The following is a 5,596-nucleotide window of genomic DNA, read 5'->3' as shown; positions in this document are numbered from 1 at the left end:
CATGGCACCAACCTCTCGTGAAACTATATTGCTCATGCGATGCCTTTTTATTTGCATATGTAGATGAGACATGTGCTGTTTTCACTGTAATGAAGTAATAAGCAAAGAATGTTATGTTCAGCTGATATGATTCACAACATTGAACGGTGTATTTTTAAAAGCTAAAAATGATATGCAGGGCCCTAATACTTACTTCCTTTGCATCCTGACACAATTGTAGATTCCCAGCACTTCAGACCCTAGGGTCATTTTCAACTTCTTCCCTGTGTGCTAATCTATTTATTCCTGTTCTACAACAGCTAGTGCTCTGTCCTACTAAGTTACTGCCCAGACAGTAACATCGAAAATTACATCTTGACACTTTCCAATCAAAAGAATGAAAGTGACGGGATTTTTCTAATCATTTATTTGAACAGCCACACAGCACGATCAGCAAAATATTTCACTCCAATCAATGGAGAAAAAAGTGGATGTTGCTGAGCATCCAGATTGGGCAATTATTATGGAGCTGTTAAAGGTAGCTATTAGGTTTATACTGTCTTTGCACTGGCCAACCTAAGTTATAGAGTTATAGATTCAGACAGCACGGAAACAGACCCTTCAGTCTCGTCAGTCCATGCTGACCATAATCTCAAACTGAACTAGTCCCACCTGCTTGCATTTGGCCCTTCTCCCTCCAAACATTTCTGTTTCATGTATTTAGCTAAATGTCTTTCAAATGTTATAACTGTTCACCACTTCCTCTTGAAGTTCATTCCACACCCGAACCATTCCCTATGTAAAATAAAATTGCCCCCATGTCTTTTTTTAAAGCCTTCTCTTCTCATCCTGAAAAAGATGATATTTTGAGTTTGATTTTGCACAGAAATCTACAAGCTGTAGTTTAAATATTATTCCAAGGCAAACGTGCTTTTAGATGAGGCAATATTTGATTTACCTTTCCCTTATCTCTCTGAGGACATTAGAAGAGACCAGGGCTTAAATTTGCAGAAGGGGTGACTACATACTGCTTGGAGGAAGTAAGGACTGCAGATGCTGGAGATCAGTGTCAAAGACTGTGGTGCTAGAAAAGCACAGCCAGTCAGGCAGCATCCGAGGAGCAGGAGAATCGATGTTTCAAGCATACGTTCTTCATCAGCCACCCCTCATTCCTGATGAAGGGCTTATGCTCGAAATGTCAATTCTCCTGCTCCTTGGATGCTGCCTGACTGGCTGTGCTTTTCCAGCGCCACACTCTTCGACTTTGTATACTACTTGTCCAACACCAGAAGGAAAATTCAGTGCTGCATCGTGTGATGTGGAACACAGCTGTCCTAAAATTATAATTCACTATGGTCAGCCGTAAGCAGGCGAGAGACAGGCAAACAATGCCTAATCTCACTGGTGTTATTTCTAGGTTGGGAAAAGAACAATGAGTATTGATTTAAAGTCATTCCAACCTTTCAGGCACAACAGAGATTGGGGACATTGGGAGGAGAATCGTGGATGGGTTTTTGAAGGCACGACTGGGGGGGAATCAAGGAGAGCAAATAACTTGTGTGGGCAATACACACAGAGCACACCATCCTCCCTCCAAAAGTACACACTGCCTTCTTGCCTTTTCAACAGAGTCTTTCTGAAAAAGATGGCCATCTCATTCTCATCTGCCTGCCCATGCCAACCATTTTATGCTGCGGTGCCAATGTTTGATATTAGATTAGATTAGACTTACAGTGTGGAAACAGGCCCTTCGGCCCAACAAGTCCACACCGACCCACCGAAGCGCAACCCACCCATACCCCTACATTTACCCCTTACCTAACACTAGGGGCAATTTAGCTTGGCCAATTCACCTGACCCGCACATCTTTGTGACTGTGAGAGGAAACCGGAGCACCCGGAGGAAACCCACGCAGACACGGGGAGAACGTGCAAACTCCACACAGTCAGTTGCCTGAGTCGGGAATTTAACCCGGGTCTACAGGCGCTGTGAGGCAGCAGTGCTAACCACTGTGCCACCGTGCCGCCCGATTGGACTGGGGTGGACAAAGTCAAAATTCACATGACACCGGATTATAGACCAACAGGTTTATTTGAAACCACAAGCTTTCAAAGCCTCACTCCTTCTTCAGGTAGCTAGTGAGAGAGGATGCATTGGACACAGAACTTATAAATAAAAGATCAAAGGTTCACACAACTGCTGCAAATGTATTGAGCAAACCTGGATTACTGTTAATTCTTTAATCAGTTAGAATGGAGCTTCAGGTTTCGATTCATTAATATGTAAATCCTAGAATTTCTTTCAAATCACTGCCCCGAGATAATTTAAGGTTTTATCAATATAAAAGAGGTGACATTACAGGTCAGCCAATGTATTTTAGGTGTGAGGCCTTGTTTAGAGTCTGTCAGTCTCTTACCCTGGAGTCAGACTGGTTTTAGTACCGAAGCTCTTTTCAATTATAACAAGAATTCTTTATCCCAAGTGTTCAATATAGAGTGTACTCAAGGCTGAGGTAGATAAATTTTACACTGTAATGGAAACAAGACATTGGGAATTTCGTGAGAAAATAGCATTGAGGTCAAAGATCAGCAGAAATCCTCTTGAATAGTGGACACCACTCAGGAGGAAATGTTTCCTATTTCTTACTTTCTCATTTTCGTTGTGGGGAGGTGATTAAGTTGAAGCAATGTCAACAACTCTAATTATCACCATAACTCAATTTTTTCATCGATTAGTCATTTTTAAAATGGAGGGAGCACATGCTTAATTGGGAGGTCTGCCACTCTCGAACTCTGACTGAGAGGGATACAGATAAGTGATTTATTTCCATATAGTCCACTTCTGCATCTGTGAGCTGTCTTGTTTATGGCACCCCACCTACAATTCCATTTCACTTGCTGTGCATTTTGTGCAGCTCTGCACAAGGAGTGGGTGAAAAAGCAGAGTGAAGATGAAGCATTTGTTAAATGGATGTATTACATTCAGTGAGGATGACAATAAGGTACATGCATCACAATTCTTAAGAAATGAGATGCCTGACACTGGTGTCTGGGAGAATGAGGAGTTGTTGAATCATGCAGAAAACTAAGGCTGGATGCTTCCTCAAGTTAAGTGAGTGTGAAGATTTGTGTGATGGAGAACGCTTTGCAAATCAAACCGAAAGGAAGGCAAGCTTAGAGAATACGATCTATGTGAATCAACAAGCGTACCATTTTTTTCTCACCTACTTAAGCCATTAGACTGCTTTCTACATTGCATCTATGACATGGACACAATGCTGTTTTATTGCTCACCTTCCTTAGCTTTCTCCAACTAAACTATCTTAGTGAGAATGGCAGATTTCTTCTTCTTCCATTATTGGAGAAAATTAAGTCCTCTTGCTCTGGACTGCACCTTGCTGTAATTCCAGCATAGCATGATTAAATCAGGATCCTGAACACGTCCAATTTCCATTGTGGTACTGCCCCTTTAAATACAGTTTGGCTTATTTCATGCAGGAAAACAGCACACTCACTCTACAGTTTGGAGGTACAAAACTTAGAAATCAAGATGAACTCATGCAATGAGGCAGCTGATTTCCTTTGGCAACCTTTTGCATTTTAGGACTGTGACTAAGGCGAGAGAATGTTGAGTCAGGGGAAAAGTAATAGATATTTCACATAACTAAGTGCAAACCAGAAAACAGAGAGCAGTGGTTAAAGGTAGTCACTCAGATAAATGGTAAGGAGATGTTTCACAAGGATTGTCTAGGTCCAATCTTATCCATCTTTAGAAAACCAACTTGGACCAAGAAGAACAATGTCACAATTTATGGGTATCACCAAATTGTGAGATATAGGCCATGCAGCTGAGAGCTGCTACAAAATTTAAGATTGTGTAAGTAATCTTGGATTTTGGAATTTTTAAGTTAAATATTTGTTTTGCTTAATTTTGGTCATTTAAATTTTTTTTAATGAACATATGCATTCTGCTTAGCTAACAAAACAAAAAATAATTTTGTGTTGCCATACAACCATAGTAATGAATATGGAACACCAACAAACTAGAATTATATGTAGCAACCTGACCAACAACAGTCAATTGTTTTGAAAAAGGACCCTAATTATGCTGTAATGGAAGGATATGCAATTAGTAATCAGTAGCCAATAAAGGCTGCCTTTATAAAATTAATTTCTACTGATTACATTTCTTTTTTTTAATCAAATTGTAAAAACAGACTGTGGGAAAGCCCTCAGCAGAACACATCCAGTGTGTCATTAACCGCGTTATACTTGAGACTCAAACAGTAGAGCTACTCATGAATAAAGGGTTGTTCATTTTTCAGATAAAGTGAACATTCTAAAACACTCCACTGTCTTCAAGTAAAAAAAACAATGTATGCACATGGACACATAAAATTGAATTGAAGATGACCACGTTATGAACAAACTAGATTTCAACACCAACTTGTAACTAAGAAGATATAAAATGAGGGCCTCAAGTGTCATATTTTGGGGTTCTCTAGGTACACTATGGCCGTCAGATTGGAGACGGCCTCACAGGGATTCAAATGATCAAAATGAGGATAATTTCCGGGGGCAGCTAGCAGGGATTACTGCTAACATGAAAACTGGAGGTGTTTTTACTGTACAAGAAGGGTAGTAGGGATATTCCGGGTAACTACAGACCAGTGAGCCTGACGTCAGTGGTGGGGAAGTTGCTGGAGAGGGTACTGAGGGATAGGATCTATTTATATTTTGGAAAGAATGGGCTTATCAGTGATCGGCAACATGGTCTTGTGCAGGGGAGATCGTGCCTTACCACCTTAATAGAGTTCTTCGAGGAAGTGACCAAGTTGATAGATGAAGGAAGGTCTATTGATGTCATATACATGGACTTTAGTAAGGCATTTGATAAGGCTCCCCATGGTAGACTAATGGAGAAAGTGAAGTCACATGGTGTGCAGGGTGTTCTAGCTGGGTGGATAAAGAACTGATTGAGCAACAGGAGACAGGGAGTAGTAATTGAAGGGAGTTTCTCGAAATGGAGAAAGGTGACCAGTGTTGTTCGATGGGGGTCAGTGTTGGGGCCACTGTTGTTTGTAATGTACATAAATGATCTGGAAGAGTGCACTGTTGGTATGATCAGCAAGTTTGCAAATGACATGAAGATTGGTGGAGTAGCAGAAAGCATAAGGGACTGTCAGAGAATACAGGAGGATATAGGTAGACTGGAGAGTTGGGTGGAAAAGCGGCAGATGGATTTCAATCCAGACAAATGTGAGGTGATGCATTTAGGCAAGACTAATTCTAGAACAAATTATACAATGAACAGAAGAGCCATGGGAAAAGTTGATGGACAGAGAGATCTGGGAGTGCAGGTCCATTGTACCCTGAAGGTTGCTGCACAGGTGGATAGAGTGGTCAAGAAGGCATATAGTATGCTTACCTTCATTGGATGGGGTATTGAGTATAAGAGCTGGCAAGACATGTTAAAATTGTACAAGACATTGGTTCAGCCGGATTTGGAATACTGTGTACAGTTCTGGTCGCCATATTACCAAAAGGATGTGGACACTTTAGAGAGGGTGCAGAGAAGGTTTATGAGGATGTTGCCTGGTATGGAAGGTGCTAGCTAT

This window comes from Hemiscyllium ocellatum, chromosome 3 (assembly GCF_020745735.1).
Source record: "Hemiscyllium ocellatum isolate sHemOce1 chromosome 3, sHemOce1.pat.X.cur, whole genome shotgun sequence".
Lineage (NCBI taxonomy): Eukaryota > Metazoa > Chordata > Chondrichthyes > Orectolobiformes > Hemiscylliidae > Hemiscyllium > Hemiscyllium ocellatum.
The sequence above is the reverse complement of the archived record's forward strand: the minus strand, read 5'-3'. Positions refer to the sequence as shown.